The sequence below is a fragment of the Pyxicephalus adspersus genome, chromosome 5, assembly GCF_032062135.1.
Source record: "Pyxicephalus adspersus chromosome 5, UCB_Pads_2.0, whole genome shotgun sequence".
Lineage (NCBI taxonomy): Eukaryota > Metazoa > Chordata > Amphibia > Anura > Pyxicephalidae > Pyxicephalus > Pyxicephalus adspersus.
The window spans coordinates 66987716-66996235 of NC_092862.1; positions in this window are offsets into that span (position 1 = coordinate 66987716).

Sequence of the window (8520 nt, forward strand, 5' to 3'; positions counted from 1 at the left end):
GACCCTTCATAGGTCTTCCTATATGTAATACTATATAAAGAGTTACAAATAGACACACACCTCCAGAAAGTCACAAGATTCTTTCAAGTGCTAAATTACAATACAGTATTTTCCCAAAGAACACATATTGCAGTTCTTAATGCACAGTGTTTTAGCATACCTCTAAACTTTAGGACAACAGAAAGAGGGACAAAAATGTGGTGCAATTTACAGTATATGTAGTGTGAGACTATTTATAGTATACACTTTGCAGAGTTTGCAGATCTTGTACCTGCCAAATACCCCTTATTTACAGTGCCAATTACAGCCGCACAAATAAACCTTCATTTTAAATAATAAGAATATTAATAAATATATATATATATATATATGACAGCTAAGGCTACCAACACACGTTGGATAATTCTCGTCTGATTATCACCTCAGGGCTGATATCGGACAGGAATCTGGCGTGTGTACAGTGCTTGTCATCCGTGATTCATGGATTCGTCCTGGCGGATCCACGAACATTGAATGAGGAATGATCGTAATGAAAGTGAAGGGGACAGAGCTTAGCGGGGAGCTGCTCCATTGTATGACCTAAAAACTAACATGATTTTTTTTTTTATCATTGTTTTGTTTTTTTTTAATGGTTTCACTGTACCGTATAACTTTATTTTAAAACTAAGATTCTGGTATAATACATTATAAAATGTTATTCATTGTTTACATTATTATGAGTTTTGTGCTTTTTTATTATGGCATTATTAGCAACAAAACAAAAAAACAAGCTGCATTCAGAATTAAAATAATGGAAGTGTAGGTTTTTTAAAATGTAAAAGATGTTCATTTCATTTAGGGTACAAACAATAATAACACACAACAAACACAATTGTAACACAAAATATGTGCTAACCTAAAAAGTGCTACACTTTACCTTTTCACTTGTGAAAAGTGCAAAGCAATCTATGTGTTGTTAAATATTATAGACGTCCTGTTCAGTGTTATCTTGAAATATTGGTAATGGGAATTACATTACGAGAAAACCGTGTTTATTTGGAGCCTTGAAAGCTTTTTTACCATAGTATGATAAGTATACACAGCATATCTGCACATTATGGCAGACTTACTAAAATTATACGCTAAATGTCCATGCTCCTCTTCAACGCTGGTGCTTCCAGCTTTTTCTGCTCTTCTTCTAGATTTATAGTCCTTAATTACCTTGGTCAGGTCAGGATCAGGGCCTTTATCTACTTTTAGCACTAGGGAACCAGCACCATGGACAGTAGGTATGGGGGGTGTGTTGGGTTGGGCCAGTTTGCCCACTCCAAGTGCCGTGCCTGGTAATACCATATGCTAAGGATGTGTTATGCCTTGAACTAATCTTCCCATCCTGACTGAATCCCCCCCAACTTGGCTGATCTCTTCATTCTGGCTGCAACCCTTAATCCTGGCTGTTGCCTCTCAGTGTTGGCTGTGATCTCTCTATCTTGGCTGTGACCAGTCAATTCTGACTGTGACCCCTCCATCTTGGTTGTCTTGCTCTATTCTGTTTGTGACACCTTCATCCATCCGGCCTGTCCCCTCCATCCAGTATAGTGGATCCATTCTTAATAACCTTCCTTGAACAACCAATTTGTGACTCTCGGGTCAGTTTAAGTGACACCAATTATATTTTTAGCTATCTGTAAGGGTGACAGCCTTTCCAATGGTGAGCATTCTTCCTACTAACCCCTAATGTACTGTGAGCTGTAAATATATAGTAACTATAGCAGGGGTTCCATGAAGACCCAAAAGGTTTTTCAAGGGGGTCTCCCCATGTTAAAAAGGTTGAGAAATCCTGTTCTAAAGAATATGATATCAAATATACCTGCAAATGTAAAATCAATCAAGAGACGCCATGAGCACAAAAACGTATCATACCTGTCCAATAGCAGCGCAGTAAGCTTTGTATTTAGGTGTTTCCTCGTTGAAATGGAATTAATGGGACTTTAATGCTCTTGCAATGGTGAGTTTGGACTCTCGTCAAGTAGGGGCATTATCATGGGCAGCACAACCAATAATTCTGACGCTGGCTGGAATGAGGCATGCACAACTGAAGTTTTCATTTAAATCACCTAAAAACATTCTAGATACCTAAAAAAAGTTGTTCAGAGTCTTGCAACTTGTTTTCTATAGAAAGTAGTCAAGATAAGAAGGTATGGCTTTGAAATTAGAATATTTATATGGGTATTTTTATAAAAATAAATTATATAGTGAATTATTTTACCTAGTTTAACAGGTATTCTACAGGTAACTAGACATATGTGCATATACTGTATTGTCCTTAGGTGATATTAGGAAGTAATAGATGAGTGTGCTTTGCATGTAGTGTTAATTCTGTGTACTTTACTATACAGACCAGTTAGAAGTGAGTAATATAAATGTACACATTGCATTTAAAGTGTACCTAAACTCACAATTTTCACTTTACATTAAAGGGTAGACAACCCTTTTCTGTAAAGTAAAAATTTTGTGTGTTTGTTTTCCTTTTCAGTGCAACATCCTTTTTTTTGCAGCACCGCCCCCTAATTCTATAAATGGGCACGCAAAGCCACCCAGCAAACTTACGTCACACATCCCGGGAGGCTCTTGGGTGCTCCTTCTACGCATACCTGCAATTTTTTTCCAACCTACGTTACGCGATCTCACCCCTGGGTCGGGTGACGTAGGTAGAAAAAAGAGAAAGAAGAGGCAAAGATGGCGGCGCCGATGGAAGAGACCTCTGGACCAATGCGGGATTAAAGATAAGTGAATTTCTTTTGTTTTGGGAGACTTTTGAGTTTAGTTTCTCATTAAGCCTGGTATAAGCCTGTTACTAAGGAACAATCCGAGTGTACTTCTTTGAGTTACCAATATAGCATATCATCATTAACAATACAGAAGTATAGTATGTACTTGTACATGTACTGTCAACAAATGTCTACCTAAAACTATTGAAGTGTAATACCTTTATTCTCCTATCTCTAATTATCTTTTAAGTACAATTGCCCATTTTAATTGACACAAAAAAAGCACTTTATTTTAACAAAAACTATGTAAATTGTTAATAAATAACCTCCATATTTGAACTATATTTTAGAAAATGTCACACAGGGCCTGTATATTAAATACAATTGATCAGATCACACAACATTGTACAATGTTATTGATGGATACATACAATGCCTGTCAAGGCAATCCCGTCTCTGTTTACCATATAGGTAATAGCTCAGGGAGCTCATAACATTAGCAATGTATATGACAATTGTCTACGTGCATGTAAGCAGGGAGTCTTCGCTGTGCTATGCATTAAGGAAACCACAGAGAACTGGAACTTGTCTGTTCACAACTTACTTGTAGTGTTTCTAAAAGGCATTTCATACCTACAGCTGCTGCAAGCAGGGAGTTCCCAACCCTTGATCAGCAATAATAGTAATAGGAGCCATAAATATAATTACAATGTATTATACAATATTACAAATGTGCTGGAGATAACTCTTTAAGTAACAAAAAGTGAAAGATTTTTTGTTCAGTAAAGGCAGATAAACCAGCAAAGTGCATAATGGAAACTTATGCAATATGTAAGACTAAAAGGATACCAAAACACAGTAAAAAACAAGTATTACAGACATTAAAGTATATATTTATAAATAATTTGCATAGTGATTCAATTAACACACGTGCTTGTTTATTCCTTTAGTGCAAATTTGTCAGTATTCTTGAATTAGGATAAGGGAAATTTATAAATCCTTGGAAGTTGTGCAAAAGGCATTGATTGAAGTTCCCAAGTTGAATGTGAAGATTGCTGTTAGGTGGATGCAGAACTGATTGTAATTGGTGTTATTGGTGCCTTGTGTGCAAAAATGGCAACATTTGCACAGAATCCTCCAATATTATGCTAAACTCTTCACCTGTAGTGAAGCCAGTCAACCTCAGGAGCCTTTGGCACCATCCCAGCACACAGTTGCCCTACAGGATTTTCATGCAGAGGTATGGGAAACAGGGATTGGTGGGGTACCAGGAGCCAACAGATTCAGACAAGGCCAGGAGATAATTGTTGGCAGCCACTACATGTTATGAAGTAAGGTCAGAGGTCATACACTGGTGGAAGCTAAGTGAGGTATGCAAATAAGTCAGACAGAAACACAGTCAAAATTATGCAAGATCAGGGCAGGTAGAGAGCAGAGATGTAGTATCCAGGTAGAGGTAAAGGCAGGCAGCAGACAAAGTGATAGTCCAGGTAGAGGTTGGTGACAAAGAAGCAATAGACAGATAGAGCCTTAGCAGAAACAAGCTAATGCAATCATAGGCAAGGTGGAATAGACAGGTGTTACTTTTTTAGTCACTGTCCAATCACGAACAGAGGGCAGAACCAGGGGCAGCTACTTGCAGAAACTCTGCTACCACAATGCATTATAACCAAAGTCTATGAGACCTTTAGGTTTATGGCCACTAGATGATATGTTACTATTTTAATATTATTGTGTTTTCTTATATGTGTTTTCTTGTCTGACGAATAGTACAATGTCAAAGTAGATTGACGCATATGTCTATTGAGAAAATGTATTTAAAAAATGTCAGAAGGGGTTACATTTTGGTACCAGTGCAATGTTAAGGGGCTTTGCAAACTACCCAAAAAGTTGCTGGTGGTTTCAAAAAAAGCACCTGATTATACTTTTATTTATGGAAAACCAACTTTTTTTATTATTTCTGACCTCCAGGGATATGATGCCACAAATCTCTGTGACATAAATCTTTCACTTGTCAATGACAGGCTGTCACTTTTACCACCTGTAACACAGCCCTTGTCACTGTCATCTGTCACTCCACCACTCATTACTGTCACTCCAGCCCTTGACATGTCACTTTAATTCATAATAAATTTATTCATTCAGAAACAACTTTATTTATAACATTTTATTGGAATTTTTTTTGTTGCAAAACTACATTTTTAAGTTTCATCCATACTTTGGATAGAGGTTCTACTGAAATAGATTTCTCTGCTTTGGGGAAAGAAGGGCAACTGTGCTGCTGCCACAAAACTTGACAGAAATGCATCACGTCAGCTCTCTGCATCACTGAGGATCACCTTTTGACTGTGAAAAGGGAAAGGATTCTGCGTGTAGCAAGCTGAAGACATCTGAAAAAAGGTAAGCATAAGAAAATAGGTATGGCAGATGAGTGTGAGGGGGGCCTCCGGGAAGGAGGGGTGGTGATTGGGGGGAAGCCTGGAGTTAGGTTTTAAAAGTGCCATGATGATCATCAATCCCATAATGCATCAAAAATGGCAGCTGCCTAAAGCGTAAAAAAACTCAGAAATTTCACTTTACATAAAAGGGTAGACAACCCTTTTATGTAAGGGTTAGGGGGCAGCACCGCCCCCTAATTCTCGATCGCCTAGGCAGAATAGGAGCGCAAAGCCTAAGCATATTGGACATGCGCAAAAGGAGCCTTTTTGTGCAAAAAAAAAAAACTAAATTTGTTGATCACACTCTTTGAGAACTGCAAGTTTTTTTTTCATCCTATGTCACCCGATCTCCTGCCTGGGTCGGGTGATGTAGGAAGAAGAACCTGGAAGAAGAGACAAAGATGGCGGCTCCCAGACAATATTTAGGGTCATTTGTCCGGACCTATTTAATGTACAGCGCTGCGTAATATGTTGGCGCTATATAAATCCTGTTTAATAATATTAATAACTAGAATGCAGATCAGTAGTACCGATTTCCTTCTTGTTCCTATGTTACTTGCTGCTTACTCAATCAGATACCAGCATTTTAGGAAGTGTGAAACTGCGGACCTTTTTGTTTCTTTCTGCACTGTTTTCCTTGACCTTTTTCATTAGCAATCTTCTAGAAGTCAGAGAGCACAGGGCCAAGGAAAATATTGTGGGTAAGGCAAGAATGGAAATCTGTTCTTTTCTGCAATAAATCATCCTGGAAGTTTATCCGTCTTAGCTCTGACAATTTCTTGGTTTATTATTAATAATAATAATATTATTAATAATATAATTATATTATTAATAATAAGGACAATATTCATGGTTAGCTATAAAGTGATATACTGCAAATGTTTTTGAAGAACCACCCGGAATTATACTGTGTTTGTGAGCAGGAATTAACAGATATGTTTTGCATTTGCATCAAATCATTTCAGTGTTAAAGCATTTTAAGCACTTTGAAGTGGAACTAAATCTAAATGTAAAAAAATGTGAGCAGGAATGACAGAGCTCCTTTCTGCAATAAAAGAAACTTGTCTGCCTGTTTACAGCTATTTAAGTAGCTCACCTATCCTTGTTCTGGCATCAGCATCTTTACCAGGTCCCTTCCAGATTTGAGATCTCAGGGAATCTTAAAGCGGAAAAAACACACTTAGTTTTAATCCTGCAGATCCCTCGATGGCGCTCGTCCTTATTGCGCTCTGGTCCTGCGTCGTCCTTGGATTCCTCTTCGTCCTTGCACAGAGGAAGCACCGGACGCCGCCACCTTCTGCCTTCTGTTTCGGTCGTCTTGCTCCATCACCTGATCGAGGTGTGAGATCGCTAAACGTAGCCGATGTGGAGGAGAAAAAAAAAGAGAGTTGATCTCACTGCGCAAGCGTGAGATTGCATCACTTTCCCCTTGGATGCAGCAGCTAGAGCCTCCAGGGATGCATACCATAAGTATCCCGGGAGGATCTGGGCTTCCATTAAGTCTTAATTGCCACGAGTGTTGCCTCTAAAAAAAAAAATTACTTTTTTTGGGTTGTCTACCAGTCTATGTAAAGTAAAAATGTTGAGTTTAGGTACGCTTTAAGTTTGAGCTGCGCAATTGCAGCTTAGTGTACATTAAAAAAGGGATTGCAAACAGGCAGGTAAGTTTTTATTCATTAGGACATAACATGTAATTCTGGAAAAAGAAACCTGCCTGTTAGCAATTAGGAAAAAAGAAAACTTAATTTTACATTCTACTTTATCTGCCCACTAGGTGGGGCTTACATACCAGATAACAAGTTGTTCTATTCTATTTTACATATCATATTCAACAAATCATCTTGTCATTAGCAAGTTTTAAGATTATTTAAATCTAACCTGTAAAACAACACACCACAGATTATAGTGCATCATTCTTTATTTAACAAAAATGAATCCAAAATGGAGAAGCCATGTATAAAAGTGCACCAAATTTTTCAGTAACTTGTAGAACCACCTTCAGTATCGATAACTGGAAGTAATCATTTTCCGTATGACTTTATCAATCTTTTACATTCCTATAGAGGAATTTTGGCCCACTTTTTACAAAATTGCTTAATTTATGTGAGGTTTGCATGATTTTAATTGGGTTAAGGTGTGGATTCTGCCTGGGCCACTGAAACTCCTTGATTCTTTTTCTCCAGCCATTATGTTTTTGATTTGCTGGTGTGTTTGGGATCGTTGTCCTGTTGCATGACTCAGTTTTGGCCAAGCTTTAGCACAGACGGCACACATTTGACCCCAGAATACGTTGATATACATTGGAGCTTCTGGCTGACTCAATACCTACAAGGTGCCCAAGTCTTGTGGCTGCAAAACAAACCCAAATCTTCCCCCCTCCCCACCACTACTGTACTTGACAATATGTAGAAGACATTTGTGCTGCCATGTTATGTTATGTTTTCCACAAATGTGGTGCTGTGTATTTAACCTCTCAAACCTGTCCAAAAAACATTTTTCCAGAAAGTTGATGTGAAATAGACATGCAACTTCGGCAACCTAAGCCATGCTACCATGTTCTTTTAGCAAAACAAAAAAGGCTTTCTCTTGGCAAACCTTCCATACAAGCCATACATGTTTAATTTTTCTCTAATTGCAGTTATAAACTTTCATATTTAATAAGCTAACCAAGGCTTATAACGTCTGAGATGTAGCTCCTGCGTTTTCTAAAACTTCTCTGAGAATTGCAGTCTGATATTGGGGTGAATTTACACCTCTCATGAAGGTTTTCCACTTGTAAATCAGTCTTACAGTAAAATGATGATCTTCAAATTGTTTGGAAATGTAGGGGCAAGTGGGGGACATATGTAGCTAACACCCCCTAAAATGTCATCACTATGACATCATTACAAGAAAAAATGCACTGTCCCATCATACATAACAGTGTGCTTCCCTTCCTTGAACCCCAATCTGGAACAGGGAATTGTAGCTGAAAACATAAATGTACAAATCAAATCAAAGCACATTGTTCTTTCATACATAATTGTCTGTTCCCCTTCCTTGAACCTCACGTTCTCTGGAATGTAGGTAAGCCAAAATGTAGGTTCAGGTGAAGGACACTAGTGGCTAACAGCCCTAAAATTTCTTCACTATGGCATCAGTAAGACATAAAAGCTATACCTGTCACATTGCACTCAACTGTCATGAATAACTATCCACTTTCTTTATGTGAACTACGATTTCTCTTTAACAAGCAGGTGTAGGTAATAAAAATGTAGTGTTGGTGGGGGACACCGGTGACTAAACCCCCTAACATTTCATCACTATGGGATCAATACAAGATAAAAAAATAT